We start from the raw sequence: 23,633 nt of genomic DNA, 5'->3' as shown, positions 1-23,633 counted from the left end.
CAAAGTTCTGTGACATGCTTAGAGACTGTTTATGAAAAAATTATAAAGATGAAGAGATACAAATAATGGAGGGGAGAAGTCCAGGTCCTTGCTTATAATTTTAACAGCCAACATGTATAGAGTACTCTAAGTGCTTCACCATTTATTAGTCATTAATCTTACAACAACTCTACAAAGTAGGTAATATTATTATCCTCATTTTATAAAGAGGGAAACTAAGGAGCAGAGAGAGATAAGGTAACTTGCCCAAGTCATAAAGCTAGCTAGTAAATAATTTACAGATTCAAGTTTAAACCACGTAAGAAATTAAGGAACAACACATATATAGCAAATACAAAAACATGAGAAAAGTCAAAGCGCTCAATCTCAAAAAGGCAGAAAAGCAATATAAATTAAGAAACTAATTTTTTTTTCTCTCAGTACCATGAAACCAGGTCTATATCCTTGGGGGTGGGCGAGTAGGGCAGATAATCTGTGTTCTCAGATTATACAAAAATCTCAAAAAAAAGTAACATATTTCTTGTGGGCTGGGCAAAGTAAGCCCAGGAGTTTTAGACCAGCCTGGGCAATATAGCAATACCCAGTCTCCACAAGAAATAAAAAATCAGCTGAGCATGGTGGAGGCTAAACTGGGAAGATGGCTTGAGCCTGGGAGGAATGTGGGAGCCTGGAAGGTTGAAGCTGCAGTAAGCCATGACTGTACCACTGCACTGCAGCCTGGGCAACAAGGTGATAACTTGTCTCAAAAAAAAGAAAAGAAAATTAACATATTTTTTAAGTAAATAAAAGTACTCTTAACTTTTGGGAAGCATATTCTGGAGAAAACGTATATTAAATGAATGATAGCACTTTGGAAACTAACTTTTCATTCCTAAATGTGCTTTAAAGAATACAGCAAATGACTAAAAGCAATCAATCCTCCATAATGTTATCATGTTTAGTACTTTTTACTGAGAAATACAAAGTTCTACAATAATCAAAATGAGTCAATCTATCACAGTGGTATACACAGTCACTTAGCCTTATCTCTGGAAAATATTTTCAGATTATGTAGATGTTTTCTCTCTCAGATAACCTTCAACATGAAAAAGGCATTTTCCTGCTATTTCCACAAAGGGCCAACAATTAAAGTAATTTGTAGTACTGATTAAAGAAGATTAATTTGCCACCTAGAACAACTTATAGCTATGAAATTCAATTTAGAAACAGAGCTGCAATTACTCTAATCCACCAAAACAATCAAGAGTTACTATCTCTTTCAGAGTACTGAAGCAAGTCTACTTTCATTCTATTTTTACTCCTAAAGTGTGCAATGCTAGTAGGCAAAAGGTCTGTTCCTCAAAACGGAATTGATTCTGGTCTTGCTTCGGTTTCTTCTGGTCTGTTCTAGTAGGAAGCAGTAGCTACAGTGTCTGACATAAACATGATACTTGTGCTTACTATGTATATTCCCTTAGCTCTAGAAAACTGATATGGCATTGAGCTTCTTGAGTTAACCCTTAAGTTACTCATCATAAGGCTATTCTCAGCCAGGTCTGTAGAAGGAAAGCTCCCACCATGGTTACTCCCATTCTGAATCCTCAACTTGTTGCCCACCCCCAAGTTTTACAAGGTTGTTAGGGGGAAAAAAAAAATCTTACTTGCATCCGACTATGGAAGTTCTTCCTACCTATATACCACTACTCCTAGGAGGTACAAGCAAGATCTCTTCTTGATTTCTTGGCTGCCTTTTACTGATGTAATCGTAGCATGAAGCTTTGAAATGTGAGATCCTGAGACCAGTCACTCCTTTCAAAGTGTCTATCATTACTCCTTAGTGAGTCAGCTTCTGGACTGCTGCCAGTGTGCTCTTTGTTGGCTTTATCATGAAACCATATTCCTGTAGAGCTGGAATGGTGACCAAAACACTGCATTTCAAAAGACTCCCTCAAAGTGTGTATCAAAAAAAAGATACAGATACATATCCAAGCAAGCCACTCACTTGTTTCAGTAAGAGAGGGAATAAATAATACAAAGGAGGTTAAATAGTTATCATGTTAAAAGATTCTCTTATATGCAAGAATCCGAAAATATCCTGTAAAATCACCTGATAATTTTCTTTGAGTAGATTTTATGCAAATGGGTACTTTTAAAATTTATAATGCCCTTGAGGAAAGAAAACTCAACTTTTCTGTCTCAGTTAAGAACTCTGGGCCGGGTGTGGTGGCTCACACCTGTAATCCAAGCACTTTGGAGGCCAAGGCGGGTGGATCACCTGAGGTCGGGAGTTCAAGACCAGCCTGACCAACATGGTGAAACCCCGTCTTTGAAAAAAAAAGGAATTCTGAAGTAAAAGCTTGAGATACTTGAGGATTCTCTGAAGGGCCATCAACTATCACTGAAGGGAGAAAACATCTACTCTTTAGTAAGTACCTTTAGTAAAGAGTTTTAGAGAAATCCATCAATAAAAAATTTTATAACTTTTAGGGGTTGTTTTTTTGTGACCAAGTCTCACTCTGTAAGCCAGGCTGGAGTGCAGTGGCGCGATCTCAGCTCACTGGATCCTCCGCTTCCTAGGTTTAAGCAATTTTCCTGCCTCACTCAGCTCCCCAAGTACTGGGATTACAGGCACATGCTACCATGCCCAGCTAATTTTTGTGTTTTTAGTAGAGATGAGGTTTCACCACGTTGGCCAGGCTGCTCTCGAATCCTGGCCTCAAGTGATCCACCCACCTCTGTCTCCCAAAATGCTGGGATTACAGGTATAAGCCACCATACCAGCCAAATTTTTAATTTTTATAAGGTGAAACAATGTTGAGAATGGGGAAAGGGGGAGAAGATGTAGGGCAACTCAAGCTCCTAGCATTGAATACAATAATGGAGAGTAATAATGCTTTCAGGGTATAAAAAGTGAGACAGGCCAGGCATGGTGGCTAACGCCTGTAATCCCAGCACTTCCGGAGGCTGAGGCAGATGGATCACTTAAGGTCAGGAGTTTGAGACCAGCCTGGTCAATGTGGTGAAACCCCATCTCTACCAAAAATACAAAAGTTAGCTGGGCATATAATCCCAGCTACTAGGGAGGCTGAGGCAAGAGAATCACTTGAACCCGGGAGGCAGAGGTTGCAGTGAGCCAAGACTGCATCACTGCACTCCAGCCTGGGCAACAAAGAGAGACTCTGTCTCAAAATAAAAAATAATAAATAAAAGTGAGACAAATATATTCATGCATGGTACTGGTCTCTAGAAGACACACAGTTTTTCCTATAAACTTTAAAAATAAATTTGGCACAGTGGTACGTAATTGCACCTAGTCCCAGCTACCTACGAGACTGAGATGGGAGGACTGCTTGATCCAAGGAGTTAACGGCCAGCTTAGAAAACACAGTGCAAACCCCATCTCGAAAACAAAACAAAAAATATCTTCCTGAGCAAATGCTCCGATGAATCTAGACTTTCAGATGCTCAGAACTTACTTGACATTTGTCAGTAAAAGGATATGTAATGACTTTGAAAAAAGTAATATATAACAGCTAACATATAACAGGTTAACAGGTTTAAGAAACTTGCCATAATTTAAAATATGCTTTTGCAAGTGTTTAGTGAACAAATTTAAAATATGCACCAAAACCCTTAAAACTGTTTTAATATCCAAAAGGGAGAAAGCTGTAAAAATACAATAAAAGATAAGATATTCCCCAATAAGTAAATTAAAACAACTTCATTTAATTTAGAATGCTTGAAAGAACATTACCTTTTACCAAGGATATACCTTATCCAAAGGAAAGGACTCAAGCACCAAATGATATAACCCTGTAACTTATACTTCTGAATTCCCTAGCACTTAAGACTTACACACATGGTAAAAGAGCTCAACTATGAAATTTTATCAACTATGAAATTTTCATATTATCAACTACTATGTATCAACTATGATACAAGTATCAACTATGAAAACTTCAAAGAGAGGGACCACTGCTTTATTTACACAATTGTCCTTCGAACAACAGGGGTTTGAACTGCACAGGTCCACTCATGTGCGGATTTGTTTTAATCAAATGTGGATGGAAAAAGTATTCTCAAGATGTGAAACCCATATATACAGCAGGCCAAGGGCTGGCTTTTCACATAGGCAGGCTCCACAGGGGCAACTGGGGGACTTAAGTATGCCCAGATTTTGGTATATAGGGGTCCTAAAACCCATCCCCCAACTATAGAGGGTTAGTCTCTGTATAATCACTAAAAATGAAAAATGTAAAGCTTCTTAATCCATTCTGATGTAACAATAGCTCTAAGAACCATAATAGAGGATAGCACATTGGTATGGTTAAATCTTGTTAGAACGTAAATTTCCACATGCCACGTGTGATAATTGATTAAAAAGTTTTCCTCCAAGCCGGGTGCAGTGGTTCACGCCTGTAATCCCAGCACTTTAGGAGGCTGAGGTGGGCGAATCACCTGAGGTCGGGAGTTCAAGACCAGCCTGACCAACACGGAGAAACCCCATCTCTAAAAAATAAAAAAAATTCTTTTAAAAGTTTTCCTACAACACTAGTCCTACTCAACTCTGTACCAAGGCTCCAACTGCCTAACATACTTATAACTTAATTGTCTAACTGCTTCCTTGTTTAGAACCAAGACACACACACAAACATACCCCTCTCAATATTGTCCAACTTCCTGCTAAAAACAACTCCCCTTGTTACTTACTTTATCATCTTTGAATATTTTGGCTTCTTACATTTATTGTCTTTCAACTCTTAACACAGATCCTCAGGGCAAAGAGGATGTGTAACTGTTGTGTTGTTATTACTGTAATAACAGTAGCAACAACCACAATTAGCAAAAATGGAGTGCTTACTATTGGTTATCTAATATTATAAGCACTTGCTGAATTCTCACAAGAGCCCTAAGAGGTATTATTGTTATCCCCATTTGAAGCCTGAGACTCAGAGTGGTTAAAGAACTTGCCCAAGATGACAGAGAGGTAAGTAGCAGAACCACAGTTCAAACCCAAGTCTGAGCTCTTATTCACCATAGTAAACTGCAGTAGTGTAAACTTGATGTGTGGACTCAAGTACTATTTCAGCTACTCACTAGCAGTGCAACCTCAGATACGTTCTGACAGCTATGAAACACAATATACTTATCTGTAAAGTAGGAGTAACAATATAGCCTACCGTGCCTACTTCACAAGGTAGCAATGAAGATTAAGTGTACAACTGATAAAGCTAATTAAAATTCTATTTGTATTACTAATCCCACAGTTGCTACCTCCATACTCCCATGGTGTTAATTCTGGCAGCCCTATCCTGGAATTCTAGACTTGGATCACAAACATTGCTGTTATGGTTAAAGGAAAGAGCTATATAGGTCTTGTTCATATCAGGCAACCACATATAGAAGACAAACTTGTTAACCTGCAATCCCCATTACTGGCAAGACTGGGCAGGTATTTCCAGGAAGGTATTTAAATGTGAAATAGCCAAAAATAATGACAGCCTACAAATGAGATACCTGTTCACCAAATGACCATATTTCAAGTGTAATATCCCTTGGTTCCAAACACAATATTCAGTTTTCTGAATATTCAACCGCAGAAGAAATGTATATTAATGAAAAAAGCTCTGTAGTTCTAGTACCTCTGTATACCTAGCACCTCAATCATGTAATACATTTAAACCGAGGGCTTAAACTAAGGTTCCAGACTACACAAAAGAAATGGCTAGGTGAGGTGGCTCACGCCTTTAATCCAAGCACTTTGGGAGACTGAGGCAGGCGGATCTCTTGAGCCCAAGAGTTCAAGTCCAGCCTAGGAAACATGACAAAACCCCATCTCTACAAAAAAAAAAAAAAAAGCCAGGCAAGGTGGCACGTTCCTATAGTGTCCCAGATACCCAGGAGGCTAAGTTGGGAGGATTACCTGAGCCCAGGAGGTTGAGGTTGCAGTGAGCCATGATTTGCATCACTGTACTCCAGCCTGGGTGACAGAGTAAGACCTTGTCTCAAAAAAACAGGAAAGAAAAGAAAAGAAAAGAAAAGAAAAGAAAAGAAAAGAAAAGAAAAGAAAAGAAAAGAAAAGAAAAGAAAAGAAGAAAGGAAAGGAAAGGAAAGGAAAGGAAAGGAAAGGAAAGGAAAGGAAAGGAAAGGAAAGGAAAGAGAAGGAAGGAAGGAAGGAAGGAAGGAAGGAAGGAAGGAAGGAAGGAAGGAAGGAAATCAAAAACAGTACTATTCTCTGAAACATCAAACCACCTATGGCCTCTGTAGTCCTCAGGGTTAGAACTGGAACCTCAAAAAATTAACTTGCAAAAATTGTCTGCAATCTCTTTCTTTTCTTTTGAGATGAAGTCTCACTCTGTCACCCAGGCTGGAGTGCACTGGCGCAATCTCAGCTCACTACAGCCTCCACCTCCTGAGTTCAAGTAATTCTCATGCCTCAGCTTCCAAGTAGCTAGGATTACAAGCACATGACATCACATCCAGATAATTTTTGTGTTTTTAGTAGAGACAGGTTTTCACCACGTTGCCCAGGCTGGCCTCGAACTCCTGACCTCAAGTGATCTGCCCTCCTCGGTCTCCCAAAGTGCTGGGATTACAGGCATGAGCCACCTCATCCAGCCTGCAATCTCTTTTCTAAGGTAAAAAAAGTCTCATCTATTTCTCTTGGCCTTATATTGCTGCAAAAAGAAAGCTCACTACCACAACAAAGAAGATAATTTATTCAAGTAGCTAATCAACCTAAGTTTTATGTCTTGTTCACATGAAACTCTGATTATCAATATTAATACCTTCAGCCATCTTGGGGGAGGGGAGAGAAGGAAAAAAAGGAACTCTGTAATGCTAAAATTTTTTCCTAATATGTTTTACTTATGAAATTTCATAACCAATTATATAACCATTCTATTACTTGGAGAAACAAAAAAGTCAATGATTCACAATTTAAAAGCTATTAAAAACATAAAATATAAAATTATGCACTAAGGAGTTTTATATATAAATTTACCCATTAAATAAGTATGTGTGCATACTTCTTTAATTTAAAAAAATTCTAATGACTTACAGTTTATACTACAAGATTATTTATATAAATAGATTGGTCTCATTCCAGAGTAGGCTTTTCTGGGGATGAAGTTTACTAAGCAATTTACAGCATTCTGTGAAAGTCATCAGCTTTTTCAGGTTCTGTAGTAGAGTTATAAAACTTCTAGGTACCAGCCAGGCGTGGTGGCTCATGCCTGTAATCCAAACACTTTGGAGGCCAAGGCAGGCAGATGACCTGAGGTCGGGAGTTCAAGACCAGCTTGACCAACATGGTGAAACCCCATCTTTAAAAAATAAATAAATAGGGGAGCCGCAGTGGCTCTGGTCAGTTGTCATGGCACTTGAGGAGGCGAGGCTATGAGTTCAAGGCCAACCTGAGCAACATAAGAAGCTCTCATTCATTAACAAATAAATAAAGAAATAGTTTTTAAAAACTTCTAGGCACCATATTTTTTTAAACAATATAAAAAATGCATGGGCATGTGTGTATGTATGTACATATGAATGCTTTTATGGCAGTTTTATTTATAGTTACCAAAAACTGGAAACAACCAAATGAACTGGGGAATGAATACAGAACTGTTGTATATCCATACACTGGAATACCACTAAGCAACAAAAAGTAATTACTGATACATAAAAACATGGATGAATCTCAAAATACATTAGGTTAAATAACAGATGTCAGTCTCAATAGGCCTACATACTGAGCCAAGTAGGAGGATCCCTTGAGATAAGGAGCTTGAGGCCAGCACAGGCAATAAAACAAGACCTCCCATTTCTATTAAACAAACAAAAATTAAAACAAAAAGGCTAAATACTGCATGATTTCATTTACATGAAATTCTGAAAAAAAAAAGACCTGAGAAAATACAGATCAGTGGTTGCCAGAGACTAAAGGTGAAGAAATTGACTGACCATAGAAAGGGTCATGAGGAAATTGTTTTGAGGAACTACTGTATATCTTGATCATCATGGTGGTTGCACAACTAGAAGTGTTTCCCAACCTCACAGAACCATACTCAAATATACCTTAACAAAAATAATTTTCAACCATACATGATAGAATTTTTATTGCTCTAATACCAAGACCAAATAGATGTTGCTTAAACCACTGATGCCTTGGTCCAATCTGCCTCCAAATTTGAAAACTCCCTTCCATTAACATTTTGCCTAAAAATTAAACACAGTATTTGTAAATTAGTCACAAAATCCTTTAAGATTAAAATACACACATATTTTTAAAGAAAACTACCTGGTGCTTGCATCCAAATCATTTTTGGAGAAAATAACCTTTGTTAAGAAGGGAATAAAATCCAAGTAATAAATACTGACATCAATCTTTTCCAGAATCATAATGGTCAAAACAAATGAGACTCTTCTCCTAATTTTGGTCCAAAATACCAAAATTTTTTTTTTTTTTTTTTTTTGAGACAAAGTTTCGCTCTTGTTACCCAGGCTGGAGTGCAATGGCGCGATCTCAGCTCACCGCAACCTCCACCTCCTGGGTTCAGGCAATTCTCCTGCCTCAGCCTCCCGAGTAGCTGGGCTTACAGGCATGCGCCACCATGCCCAGATAATTTTTTGTATTTTGAGTAGAGACGGGGTTTCACCATGTTGACCAGGATGGTCTCGATCTCTTGACCTCGTGATCCACCCGCCTCAGCCTCCCAAAGTGCTGGGATTACAGGCTTGAGCCACCGCGCCCGGCCCAAAATACCAAAATTTTTACTGCAAAAACTCTCTAACAGATTATTATAAAATCTTAACATTTGCCTAAAAGTCTTTAAGTGCTTTCACTTAACTAGGCAGTATAAACAAAAAAGAGCACAAGCTTAGGCGGGACACATGGTTCACACTTATAATCCCAGCATTTCTGGAGGCCAAGACGGGCAAATCACTTGAGTCCAGCAGTTTGAGACCAGTCTGGGCAATGCTGCAAAACGCCGTCTCTTCAAAATACACAAAAAAGGCCGGGCGCGGTGGCTCAAGCCTGTAATCCCAGCACTTTGGGAGGCCGAGGCGGGCGGATAACGAGGTCAAGTGATCGAGACCATCCTGGCCAACATGGTGAAACCCCGTCTCTACTAAAAATACAAAAATTAGCTGGGCATGGTGGCGTGCGCCTGTAGTCCCAGCTACTTGGGAGGCTGAGGCAGGAGAATTGAACCTGGGAGGCAGAGATTGCAGTGAGCAGAGATTGTGCCACTGCACTCCAGCTTGGCGCCTGGCTACAGAGTGAGACTCTGTCTCAAAAAATATATATATATATACACAAAAAAATTAGCAGGGTGTGGTGGGTGGCACACACCTGCAGTCCCAGCTACTTGGGGGAATCAAGCAGGAGGATGGTTTGAGCCCTGGAAGCAGAGACTGCAGTGAGCCAAGATCACGCCACTCACTCCAGCTTGGGTGAGACCCTTTCTCAAAAAAAACTTTTTTTAAAGCACAGGCTCAAGATCTCAACCCACCTAGGCAAGTTATTTAACCTAATTTTGTCTCAACTGTCTCATCAGTAAAATTGGAATAATTTCACCACCCTCTGGGAGTAGTCCTAGACTATCACATGAGTTAATACATGTATTATGATAAATCACAGGGTGATAACCAGCATAGTTAATTAAGCCTCAGTATTAACCTAATATAAATAAATGATATCAATAATCACCAGCTATGTAGTCTTTATATACCACAATTCTGCTCTGCAAGATAAATGGCCTAAATTCAATGGTCTAAATAAAGAGCCATCTAGTAATACTATTCTATATTTCTATATTTTACCTGAATTGCACCTACCTAGTTCAGTTTGCAAAAGAAAGGTTAAGAATTATACTTCCTATATTAAAAAAATGTGAGGTCTAAATAAGTTAAATGACTTATCCAAAGAAACAGTAATGTGAAGGCAGAGCCAAGATAAGGATTCAGTATTCTGAGATTCCTTAAAACTTTGTCCTCTCCAAAACTTTTAGCCCTCCACCAACTCCTTCCCTCCTAACAAAGATACAGGTATAATGCACCCAAAAAAACTCCAATTCAATAATTTAAAATTTTCATTGAGCTATACATTTGATTTGTGCACTCTTCTGTATGTTTGTTTTATATCATAATAGAAAGGCTAAATGGCTTATCATTAAGTGTATTTATATATGAAGTGAAGTAGTGGAAAAGTTACATCAAAAGCTAAAAGGAGACAAACTCAGCAGATTCTGTTCTTTAAAATTCTGTGAGAGGCAAAAGTTTTTAACTGAGGTATAACATGCATACAAAGAAGTACACACTTCCTAAGTCTACTACTCAATGAGTCTCATAAACAGAACACAATCATAAAATCATGACCCAGATCAAGACAAAGAACATTACTAGCACACCTACAATCTCTCTTGTCCTCACCACCAAAGATAACCGTTATTCTGATTTCCATTCCCATCTATTAGTTTTGTCTGTTTTTTAAGCTTTACAGAAATGGAGTGCTCACTTCAGCAGCAAATACACTAAAACTGGAACAACACAAGAAGATTAGCATGGTCCCTGCACAAGGATGACTTGCAAATTGGTGAGGCTTTCCATCTTTTTTTATTATTACAGTATTATTTAATATCAAAAAAAGATCATTATGAAAAATGGGATGAACTAATCAATAATGTAATTGAAGACAATATCATTATTTGCCTGGGAAACTGAAGACAAAACAACTGGAAAATTATTAAAACTGTTGAAGGAGTCAATTTGCTGCTCATGGAATAAACATATACTGTAATCACAATGACATATACTATATACTATAGAATTAAAATAACATTTCTGGCTGGGCACACTGGCTCACGCCTGTAATCCCAGCACTCTAGGAGGCCAAAGTGGGAGGATCACTTGAGCTCAGGAGTTCAAGACCAGTGAGGGCAACAGGGTGAAATTTCCAAAGAATAGGACTAACTCCACATGTAGCATCTACATGTGGACAAGTATGAGTGTTTCCTGATTAAATAACCTAAGTGTCATCTCCATGAATGTATGTATACAAGTTTGTTGAAGGCTCCTCATCTCAACTACACTGGAGATAAATGCTATAAATGTAAGTAATTCAAGAAAGTCTCATCCAAATTAACTCACATAAAACAAAAACAAAACAAGAAAAATTTGCCACATCAAGGAAATGTTATAAAGTATGTAACTATTGTCTTTAACAGTGAGGCATTTATAAAGTGGATGTGAACTATAAATTACTACTACTTACTTTCATTTAAAAAAAAAGGGGGGGGCCAGGCGCAGTGGCTCACGCCTGTACTCCCAGCACTTTGGAAGGCCGAGGTGGGTGGATCATGAGGTCAAGAGATCGAGACCATCCTGGTCAATATGGTGAAACCCCATCTCTACCAAAAATACAAAAAATTAGCTGGGCATGGTGGCACGTGCCTATAATCCCAGCTACTCAGGAGGCTGAGGCAGGAGAATTGCCTGAACCCAGGAGGCGGAGGTTGCGGTGAGCCGAGATCACGCCATTGCACTCCAGCCTGGGTAACAAGAGCAAAACTCCGTCTCAAAAAAAAATAAAAAAATAAAAATTTTTAAAAAAAGGATGTGAAATATTTTTGTAAATTTTCTTTTTTTTTTTAAGATGGAGTTTTGCTCTTGTTACTCGGCTCACCGCAGCCTCCGCCTCCTGGGTTCAGGCAATTCTCCTGCCTCAGCCCCCTGAGTAGCTGGGATTACAGGCACGCGCCACCATGCCCAACTAATTTTTTGTATTTTTGGTAGAGACGGGGTTTCACCATGTTGACCAGGATGGTCTCGATCTCTTGACCTCATGATCCACCCGCCTCGGCCTCCCAAAGTGCTGGGAGTACAGGCGTGAGCCACCGGGCCCGACCCTATAAATTTTCTTTACCCAAAGGTTCACTGCAGCCACAACAAAATCATGTCCTTTGCAGCAACATGCATGCAGCTGGAGATCAGCATCCTAAGCTAATCACTGGGTAAACAGTGGACGTAAACATGGGAACAACAGATACAGGGAACTACAGAGAGGAAAGGATGGGAAGAAGTGAGGGTTCAAAACTACCTACTGGGTGCTAGGTACAGTGGCTCATGCCTATAACCTCAGCACTGTGGGAGGCTGAGGTGGGTGGATTGTTTGAATCCAGGAGTTTAAGACCAGCCTGGGTAAGAGGGCGAAACCCAGTCTCTACAAAAAACACAAAAAAATTAGCCGGGCATGGTGGTGCATGCTTGCAGTCCCAGCTACTCAGGAGGCTGAGGCAAGAGAACTGCTTGAAACCAGAAGACAGAAGTTGCAGTTAGCCAAGATTGCGCCACTGCACTCCAGCCTGGTGATAGAGCGAGACTCTATCTCAAATTAAAAAAAAAAAAAAAAATTAGCAGGGCATGGTGGCCCATTACTATAGTCCCAGCTACCCAGGAGACTGAGCTGGGAGGATCAACTGAGCCCAAGAGATCAAAACTACAGTGACCAGTGATCGTAACACTGCACTCCAGCCAGGGGACAGAGACCTACCCTGTCTCAAAAAAATTAAACAAAACTACCTACTGGGTGCTATGCTTACTACCTGGGTGGTGGGATCAACTGTACCCTAAACCTCATGCAATATGTCCATGTAACAAACCTGTACACTATTATTATTGGGAGAAAAAGAGAGAAAATATATTGTGGTAATTTAAAACAATATATATAGTTTGACCCAATTTGAGGGAAACATTTTGCATTTGTGTATTTGTTGAAAACAACTATCAATAAAGGACTATAATTGTGTCCTATTCATTCATATGACTGACTACTACACAGCTATTAAAATAAATGAAGTAAGGCAGGTGCAGTGGCTCATACCTGCAATCCCAGCCATTTGGGAGGCTAAGGCTTGAGAATCACTTGCACCTGGGAGGCAGAGGGTGCAGTGAACCGAGACTGTGCCACTGCACTTCAGCCTGGGTGACAGATCAAGACTCTGTTTCTAAAATATGAATAATAACAATACACATATATCAACATAAATAAATGTCATTTTTAAGTTATGGAATGCATATCATACACATTCTAAAATATATATATTTGAAACACAATAATACTACATGTTAAATATATAGAGATATTTGTAGGAAGAATACAAGTCCATGGCCTAAAAAAATAAATAACTTTTGCATAATAGGATCTAAGAGGATGACAAAAGGGACTCCAACTGTATACATGTTTTAATTTTTTTTTTTTTTTTTTTTTGAGACAGAATTTCGCTCTTTTTGCCCAGGCTGGAGTACAATGGCATGATTTTGGCTCACCGCAAACTCCGCCTCCTGGGTTCAAGCAATTCTGTTGCCTCAGCCTCCCAAATAGCTGGGATCACAGGCACGCACCACCAGGATGGGCTAATTTTGTATTTTTAGTAAAGATGGGGTTTCTCCATGCTGGTCGGACTGGTCTCGAACTCCCAATCTCAGGTGATCTGCCCACCTTGGCCTCTCAAAGTACTAGGTTTACAGGCATGAGCAACCATCACGCCTGGTCGCATATTTTAATTTTTAAAAACAAACATAGGCCAGGTGCAGTGGCTCACCCCTGTAATCTCAGCAGTTTGTGGGGCCAAGATGGGCAGATCACTTAAGGTCAGTTCAAGACCAGCCTGGCCAACATGGTGAAACAAAGGTGAAAAAGCTTGATAAGTGGGTGCCTCATGAGCTGACAGAAAATTTTAAAAATCATTATTTTGAAGAGTTGTCTTCTCATTCTTTGCAACGATGACAAACCAGTTTTTGATCAGATTGTGACATGAGACAAAAGCGGATTTTATACGAAAACAGTGAAACTCAGTGGTTGGACCGAGAAGATGCTTCAAAGCACTTCTCAAAGCCAAACTTGCAACAAAAAGAGGTCATGGTCACTGTTTGGTGGTCTGCTCCCGGGCTGATCCACTACAGCTTTCTGAATCCTGGCAAAACCAATACATCTGAGAAGGATACTCAGCAAATCGATGAGATGCATCGAAAACTGCAACACCTCCAGCTGGCATTGGTCCACAGAAAGAGCCTGCTTCTCCACAACAACACCTGACCCCACATTGCACAACCAACACTTCAAAAGTTGAATGAACTGGGCTACAAAGTTTTGCCTCATCCACCATATTCAACTGATCTCTCGCCAACCAACTACCACTTTTCCAAGCATCTAGAAAAATTTTTGCAGGGAAAATGCTTCCACAACCAGTAGTATGCATAAAATGCTTTCCAAGACTTCATCGAATTCCAAAGCACAGATTTTTACACTACAAGAATAAACAAACTTATTTCTCGTTGGCAAAAACGTGTTGATTGTAATGGTTCCTATTTTGATTAATAAAGATGTGTTTGAGCCTAGATGAAATAATTTAGAATTTGCAATCCAAAACCATGATTAATTTTGCACCAACCTACATTTATTACCTCAACTGATCCTCAACTTTTTTTTTTTTTTTTTGAGACGGAGTCTCCCTCTGTCACCCAGGCTGGAGTGCAGTGGCACAATCTTGGCTAATTGCAACCTCTGCCTCCTGGGTTCAAGCAATTCTCCTACCTCAGCCTCCTGGGTTCAAGTAATTCTCCTACCTCAGCCTCCCGAGTAGCTGGGATTACAGATGCTCTCTACGAAGCCCAGCTAATTTTCCTATCTTTAGTAGAGACAGCGTTTCACCATGTTGGCCAGGCTGGTCTCAAACCCCTGACTTCATCTGCCCACTTTGGTCTCCCAAAGTGCTAAGATTATAGGTGTGAGCTACCACGTCTGGCCTAATCTTACGTTTCCTTTTTTTTTAAGAGATGGGGTTTCACCATGTTGGCCAGGCTGGTCTCAAACTCCTGACCTTGAGATCTGCCCGCCTTAGCCTCCCAAAGTGCTGGGATTACTGGTGTGAGCCACCTCGCCCAGCTATTCTTACTCTTTAAAAGAATAAAGTAAAGCCAGATAATAAAAAATGTCTTAACCCAGAAATCTAACCTTTTTGAATGATGTTCTCCATTCACAGAAGCATTTAATGCACTATAAGTGTGCAGTAAACAGCAAAAGCCAACAGGCTCTAATCACTTAAACTCTAGAGGATATATGACATAGCTTTCCTAAAATATCACCAGTTGGGTATAAAAACTTAGACTGGCTCAACTCCCAGCTGTATATTAACACCAAAACTCCAATGAGTCTATACTGTCATAACAAAAATCATTTGCCTAAATATCTTCCAATCCATATTAGATGTATTAATATAAACCATATCCCATCTGAATTGCTACAACTCCACTTGATAGTTGAAACACACCACAACACACACACACAGATACAGAACTTGGGAGTTCGAGCTGAGTTCTGTGTTTACAGAGTCTATACAAACTGATTTTTCTTAAGGTGTTTTACATCATTCTCAATCAGCTTATAAACAGAAAAACTGGATGGCTAAGTCCTCTTGTGTTTAATTGTGATCAAATCCCAGAACGTCTTTAGTCATAGTAGAGTTCACAATGATAAAGTTCAAATCAGCTTACCCACCCCATTCCTCCCATACTACTTCCTACAGCTGCCACTCCTCTTGAGAACTGAAGCCAGTTAACCAACCACTTTCTCAATGGTGACTGTGACTTAAACCTTCACAAGACATCCAGTGAAATATAAAGACTTTAAAATATCAGTTTTTGGCTGAGCATGGTGGCTCACACCTGTAATCCCAGCACTTTGGGAGGTCAGGTGATCACCTGAGGTCAGGGGTTCAAGACCAGCCTGGCCAACAAGGTGAAACTCCATCTCTACTAAAAAAAAAAAAAACAAAAAAAATTAGCCAGCTGTGGTAGCTTGTGCCTGCAATCCCAGCTACTTGGAAGGCTAAATACGAGAATCACTTGAACCTGGGTGGGAGAGGCTGCAATGAGCTCAGATCACACCACTGCACTCTGGCCTGGGTCACAGAGTGAGACTCCATCTTAAACAATAAAAAATAAAATGCCAGTTTTTCCTTCTTATAAAAGTAATACATAGCTTTGTGCAGTGGCGGTATCATAGCCAATGAGGTTTATCTGAGGCACAATTATTGCTAATTGAAAAGTAAAACATGCTCATTTTAGAAACCTGAGAAACTATAAAATAATAAGAAGCAAAAAAGTCACATTATCCCACCAAGAGAGAAATTAATCATTACTATTATTTCCATTCCTGGCCATCCAGGGTCTCCTCTGTATATAAAAGTATATTAGTTCATTTACCAAACAGGATTTTAAGTACTGTAGAACAAGGGGGAAGCAGCCTACTAGTTTTTTGGAAGACTAATTTTCTTCAGTGTAAAGAAGTTACACTTACTGCTGAGTAAGTCAACCATATGTACAGGAAACTGAAGAGAATGACAAAGATGAGGGGAATCATACTTGCTCTTTTTCATTCACTCACAGCAAACCATGGAGTCCATGTTTTGGGAACCATTATGTATGCAAAGACCAACTAATGAGTATATTTTCTTTATAAACAGCAGCCCACTAAATAAACAAATACATATATACAAATATGCATATACATATATACATACAAATATATACACAAATATACAGTCTTGCCACAGTGAAAGGAATGACATTAAGAGTATTTTTTGTCACCATTAAAGTATCTTAAGAGAAAGTAAAGGGATATGTGAAAGGTTGATCTAAAATTCATGACTTCTTCCACAAAAATATTTTCTGTGCACATCAGCTGAAGGAACAATCTAACTATGGAAAAAGTAAGTGTTGGTTTTATAATGCTATAATTTATTTACATGTGTAAATAAATATGCAGGAGTTTAAACAGTCTATAAATATTGATAGCTTACTCTGTATCAGGCACTGTATGAAGTGCTAGGGAATAAGGAAGAAAACAGCCACCAGTCCCTGCTTTTGCAGAACCTTCAGTCTATCTCTTTAAATATGATGTCAAACACTAGGCATGTGGCCTCAAGGCTGACTAAATGATCTCAAATCCTTGTGATGATCTAAGAAGATATATGTGAAAGTAGCTTATAAATCATGTTACCTAAGGTAAAAAGGGATATGTGGCCTTTTATGCAAAGCACTGTATACAGGAGTCATCTTCGATATAAACTATCTCATTTCTTTTAAATGGCAAAAAAAAAAAAAATCATTCAAATTGCTTAATATAATCTCTTTTCACAGTCTCTAAGATTTTAATATTATCTTTCTCTGCCAATGACCCATATGAAATAACTGAAATTAATTTCCCCATAATGGGGGAGAAAAGACTCATTTTTTTCTAATACAAAAAGCCTTGTTTCCTAATTTCATAATTTATGGGGGTTGAGAAGCAGGCAGCCACAAATCAAAAGCAACTTATTCAAATTCAAGAAAAAATTATGTTTTAATCTAAGAATCATCATGGAAAGTTTGTTATAGGCTCAGGTTATTCCAAATAGAGTTAGTGACAGGTTAATTGTGTTACTTTGAGAGCAAAGGAGAGCAAGCAGCAATTATTCATCTCTTCACTCAGTCTCTAAGACCTAACCTCTTTAAAAACAGAGAGAGATATATTACTGCCAAACTGCTTTCCAAAAAAAGTAATATTTAAAAATATGCTCTACACAATATCAATTATTCATATTGAAAAGTAATGGACTACATTGCTTCTTATCCTATGATTTACCCTATTCAAATTCAGCCACCTCAACAATGCAAAAAGTATCAAACTGATGCTTTAAATTTATTTTTGCCCTTATTGCAGATATTGCAGGTATGACTCTCAAGAGCATGGAACTTTTTTTTGTCTCACTCTGTCAACCAGACTGGAATACAGTGGCACGATCTTGACTCACTGCAACCTCCGTCTCCCGGGTTCAAGCAATTATCCTGCCTCAGCCTCCCAAGTAGCTGGGACTACAGGTGCATGCCACCATGCCCAGTCAATTTTTGTTTGTTTGTTTGTTTTTGAGATGGGGGTTTCTCCATGTTGGTCAGGCTGGTCTCAAACTCCCCCTGCTTCCGCCTCCCAAAGTGCTGGGATTACAGGTGTGAGCCACCACACCTGGCAAATTTTTTGTATTTTAGTTTCACCATGTTAGCCAGGATAGTCTCGATCTCCTGACCTCGTGATCCGCCCACCTCAGCCTCCCAAAGTGCATGAGTCACCGCACCCAGCCTAGCATGGGACAGTTTAAAGGCATTCATAATCCTACTAAACTCGGCCACCTGCAAAACTAGTGAAATGCGTAAAAACAAGTATCTATAAATGCCCAATATTAAACCTTAAGAGTCTAAAGCATTAGCAACCAACGCAAGTATAACATACCTCCAGGAGACCGGGCACGATGGCTTACAACTCTAATCCCAGCACTTTGGGAGGCCGATGCAGGCAGATCACTTGAGGCCAAGAGTTCCAGACCAGCCTGGCCAACGTGGCAAAATCCCGTATCTACTAAAAAAATACAAAAATTAGCCAGGTATGACGGCACACACCTGTAATCCCAACTACTTGAGTGGCTGAGGCACAAAAATCACATGAACCCAGGAGATGGAGGTTGATGTGAGCCAAGACTGCACCACTGCACTTCAGCCCAGGTAACAGAGCAAGACTCTTGTCTCAAAAATATATATACATTTTATACACACACACATACACACACACACACACACCCCTCCAGGAGTACCCAAGATACCCCAGGGTAAAAAATGAAAATATCTTAACATCATTTTTAATTATCATCCTTGTTAATTTTTTGTTTGCATTTTATAAAGTCCACAATAATCAGTTACTATGTTTATTCTCTGCAAATTAAATACCTAAGGATTAAGAATTAATGCTCAAAAGGCCGGGTGCAGTGGCTCATGCCTGTAATCCCAGCACTTTGGGAGACCAAGGCGGGCAGATCACAAGGTCAGGAGTCCAACACCAGCCTGGCCAAGATGGTATAACCCCGTCTCTACTAAAAATACAAAAAAATTAGCTGGGCATGGTAGCACGAACCTGTAGTCCTAGCTACTTGGGTGAGGCAGGAGAATTGCCTGAACCCAGGAGGCGGAGGCTGCAGTGAGCCAAGATCGAACCACTGCATTCCAGCCTGGGCAACAAAGTGAGACTCCATCTCAAAAAAAAAAAAAAATTGATGCTCAATTTTTTTTCTTTTTCTCTTTTTTCAAAGCAACAACATGAAGTGATACCAATTTTTTTCCTAACTTCATTCTTCCCATCCCTTCAGTTTTGTTTTGTGTTTTTAAAGAAACAGTGTCTCACTATGTTGCCCAGGCTGGGGTACAGTGGCTATATTCATAAGCACAATCACAGTGAACCGTAGCCTTGAATTCCTGGCCTCAAAAATCCTCCTGCCTCAGCCAACCAAGTAGCTGGGACCACAGGACTATGTACTGAACCTGCTTAATGCTCAAAATTTTTTAGTGATGGGGTAAGCAACCAAAAAGTTTGAAGACCACTGGTCTACACTACTCCCTTGTCATTGAACTTTCATTTTTATCAGCTCCCTCCCCAGAGTTAAGCTATGGAGGTAAGTCCTGATGCTGAAAAAGAAACAGAAGAAAAACTGTTTCAAACTATTTTAAACTCCCAACAACAAGCTAAAGATGAAAAATCACTAGCAAGAAATACCTGGAATTGAATACTACTATGCTGTTGATGGGAATTTCAAATAGACATTCTATCTAAAGGGCACCTTGAGTATATTCAAATTTAAAACACATATACCCTCTGATCCAATAAGCCCACTTTTTTTTTCTTTTGAGACCGAGTCTCACCCTGTTACCCAGGCTGGAGTGCAGTGGCTTGATCTCAGCTCACTGCAACCTCCATCTCCCAGGCTCAAGTGATTCTCCATACCTAAGTCTTCCAAGTAGCTAGAATTACAGACCCTCACCACCACAACCAACTAATTTTTAGATTTTTAGTAGAGGTGGGGTTTCGCCATGTTAGCCAGGCTGGTCTTGAACTCCTGACCTCAGGTGATCTGCCCACTTTGGCCTCCCAAAGTGCTGGAATTACAGGCATGAGCCACCATGCACAGCTAATAAACCTATTTTTAAGAATTTATCCTGGGCCAGGTGCTGTAATCCCAGCACTTTGGGAGGCTGAGGCGGGTGGATCACAAGGTCAAGAGATTGAGACCATCCTGGCCAACATGATGAAACCCTGTCTCTACTAAAAAACACAAAAAATTAGCCAGGCATGGTGGCTCATGCCTGTAGTCCCAGGTACTTAGGAGGCTGAGGCAGGAGAATTGCTTGAACTCGGGAGGCAGAGGCTGCAGGGAGCCAAGATCACGCCACTGCACTCCGGCCTGGGCAACAGAGCAAGACTCTGTTTCAAAAAAAAAAAAAAAAAAAGTTCTGTAGCTTTCATAATCAGATATAGTTTCATTTTGAAATTTAAAATGAGATTAAGTTAAAATTCCAAATTATTGACCTATATCACTTCTAAAACTCGTTATAAACATTCTGTCTTCCCATGTCATTGGTAGAATCAATCTAAATACTTAATTAAATATTTGGTTTATCTCATGTAAAAATGATAGGCATCGAAAAAATAACAACCCTATTTCAAGTTAACCATCTTGTCTTTATACCAATTCTTGCCAGTTATGTCATGATTTATCAATATACTTATAATTTCCTTATACTTTTCCAGATTATAAATCTATGAATAATTCTGAAAACAAAACAAGTTTCTATTCCTCTTCTGCAACTAAGTTACAAAAGTATTAACTCCTTAAGAAATTAGATTTAGACCCCAGATAGGTGAAATCAGAAAAGTTTGCTACCATCTGTCATAACAGAATCATTCTGAATATCTGAGTTACCAGCATCAAAACAATATCTCTGTGGTTACCAAGTACTTCATACTCAACCTTAAGGGAAAAGGATACGTAAGAATATTATTGCGGCCGGGCGCAGTGGCTCACGCCTATAATCCCAGCACTTTGGGAGGCTGAGGCAGGTGGATCACGAGATCAAGAGATCGAGGCCATCCTGGTCAACATGGTGAAACCCCGTCTCTACTACAAATACAAAAAAATTAGCTGGGCATGGTGGCGCGCACCTGTAGTCCCAGCTACTCGGGAGGCTGAGGTAGGAGAATTGCTTGAACCCAGGAGGCAGAGGTTGCGGTAAGCCGAGATCGCACCATTGCACTCCAGCCTGGGTAACAAGAGTGAAACTCCGTCTCAAAAAAAAGAATATTATTATAGCATAAGTTTATGTGCTTTGTTCATTAAACCAACAATTTAGAACAAAGCTACGAGGTATTTCACCACTAACAGAATAGCTTTAAGGAAACCCATCTTCGCAATTTTCTTTTTTTTCATTTGTTTCATACCTATTTTATAGACAGTCATTCTACCCACATTGCACAAGTACTATGTACCTAAACAACTACAACAAAGTTTTATCACAACCCAAAAGAAAAAATAACCTTTTAGGCCAGGTACAGTGCCTCGTGTCTATAATCCCAGCACTTTGAGAGGCCAAGGCAGGAGGACTACTTGAGCCCAGGAGTTCAAGACCAGTGTGGGCAATGTAGCAAAAACCTGTCTCTACGAAAAATGAAAATAATGATTTTTAAAAAGAAAAAATATATTTTACACTGCAACCAAGTATATACACATAAACATAGCTTTTAAAAGGAAACAAAAGTTTCCCAAATCAATATTTACTTTTACTTTATGCAATGCACCGATATATTCTCTTTTTCAAAATACTTTTTTAAGAACATTGATTTCATTACCCTATGTCACTGCCACCTGCTACTTAAAAACACAACCTTAAAACTTTACACAGAACATGCTAAACTCCTTGCACCTACCACCTTCCACCACTGCTCCAACATAAGAAAATGGGTGAAATCTATCAAGTCTATTCCAAGTACAGATATTGGCGTAAATGTGAGACATCCCAGGTTCCTCTGAAGTTCCTGAAACATTGTGACTATTCCTACTGGCAAAGAGGATATATGTGCTGAAAGGTTTCTCCAGGCAGAGTACAGAGACAGAATTTCTGTTGCCTTATCAGTGACACTGGTAAATTCCGCACTTGAAAACATGTACCAGGTTTACCACTGCTTCACAAGCCAATTCTCCCAAGAAATAAAATAGGATTCTAATGCCACCCCTTACATTTTTAGAATACTTTTCATATACACTATTCTATTTGATCCTCCCTGGCACTCTGCTAGAAAAGTAGAGAAGATGCTCTTCTTCCTTTCACTAATGAGGGAATTGGAGCTCAGAGGGGTTACATGGCTTGCCAAAAACAACACGGCTAATGAAGAATACAACCCAGGCTTGAACCCAAGATTTACTATTCTATCCACTTTCATGCTACAATTTTCATTTTTAATATCTGATACAAATGTGAGCTTAAAAGGTATATTGTTTCTAGATACAAAAGTAAAGATGAAAGCATGATGTATTGATGATATCTTAAAATTAAGATTAAAAATAGCAATGACACCGCATGCAATGGGTCAAGCCTGTAATCCCAGCACTTTGGGAGGCTGAGGCAAGCAGATCACAAAGTCAAGAGCTCGAGACCATCCTGGCTAACATGGTGAAACCCCATCTCTACTAAAAATACAAAAAATTAGCTGGGCATGGTGGTGCACACCTGTAGACCCAGCTACTTGGGAGGCTGAGGCAAGAGAATTGCTTGAACCTGGGAGGTGGAGGTTGTAGTGAGCTGAGATTGTGCCATTGTACTCCAGCCTGGTAACAGAGCAAGACTCTGACTCAAAAAAAAAAAAATAGCAATGACATGTTGGTAATTTTGGTAGCCTCTAAAGTAACTTGGAGTCCTAGTTCAATCCAATATGAATCTGATATCTTATATGTTAAATCAATGTTTCACTGATGACAAATTTATGTATATATTCACCATAGAAAATTACAGAATTGGGTGGAAAGAAATAACTAGCTATATAAATTACACAAACTCCCCCCAAACCATTCTCAAGTCTTGTGGCTTCACACTAAATTATGAAGTTCCCAATGTAAAACCCGATTTGATTTCAACACTAAGCAAATTACAACAGCCTAAGCATGTTCTTTCTACATAATACTTGCAACATACATTCAATTTCTGGAGCACTTTTGTACAATGTCTAAAATCCTCAGGCTAAAAGCAGAACCCAACACAGAATCATGTTTCTTTTAAATGAGAAAGGTTCATCTACCTATATGAGATGAATAACAACATAATTAGAAATCATTAAAAATGTACAGAATGAGGCCAGAGAAACTACTTGAGGCCATTAATTGTATAGTTTAGGAAACTGACACCCAGGGAAGTTAAGTGACATTCCCAACAGCAATTAATGACACAGATGGACTCAGCATATATGTCTGTCTGTCAATCCAGAACTTCGCATTATTCTTTACCACCTCTGCATTTAATGTGCTCTTAGAAAGTCACTAACATCTAAAAAACACATTAAGACTCAAAAACTAGGAGACACAATAATGTTCACGACAGTCTTTAGAAAGGAAAGGAATCTCAAAAATTCCAAACAACAAGCACTGAAAACTGGCTTTTTTTTAATTTCTTATCCAGAGCCCTACTTGATCAAAAACTTGCTGTTTAACCCAATGCAAAACATCAATTAGCTTTTAATAACTAACACT

The 23,633-nt window shown here is 39.2% G+C and overlaps 1 protein-coding gene, 1 non-coding gene and 1 pseudogene across 51 annotated transcripts in view; 2 read left to right on the top strand and 1 right to left on the bottom strand.

The window, feature by feature from the left end:
- The window catches only part of MTMR3 (myotubularin related protein 3), a 132,030-nt gene that overhangs the window by 104,842 nt on the left and 3,555 nt on the right, over positions 1 to 23,633 (bottom strand). For 20 of the 50 annotated variants that reach the window (XM_078337825.1, XM_078337891.1, XM_078337914.1 and 17 more), the window contains exon 2: positions 18,305 to 18,430. The exons of 9 other annotated variants lie outside the window; for them this stretch is intronic. The gene's annotated coding sequence lies outside the window, so the exon portion shown is untranslated. Of the gene's footprint in view, positions 1 to 18,304; positions 18,431 to 23,633 lie in introns of those variants that run through there. 21 more of the 50 variants (XM_078337861.1, XM_078337892.1, XM_078337819.1 and 18 more) reach the window with 2 other exon arrangements.
- Positions 10,488 to 10,593, top strand: LOC128929814 (U6 spliceosomal RNA). Its single transcript, XR_008476976.1, has one exon. It is a non-coding gene; the product is annotated as a U6 spliceosomal RNA (small nuclear RNA).
- Positions 16,017 to 16,129, top strand: LOC118147958 (U4 spliceosomal RNA; annotated as a pseudogene).

This window comes from Callithrix jacchus, chromosome 1, assembly GCF_049354715.1.
Source record: "Callithrix jacchus isolate 240 chromosome 1, calJac240_pri, whole genome shotgun sequence".
Lineage (NCBI taxonomy): Eukaryota > Metazoa > Chordata > Mammalia > Primates > Cebidae > Callithrix > Callithrix jacchus.
This window is presented reverse-complemented; position numbering and strand designations above follow the sequence as displayed.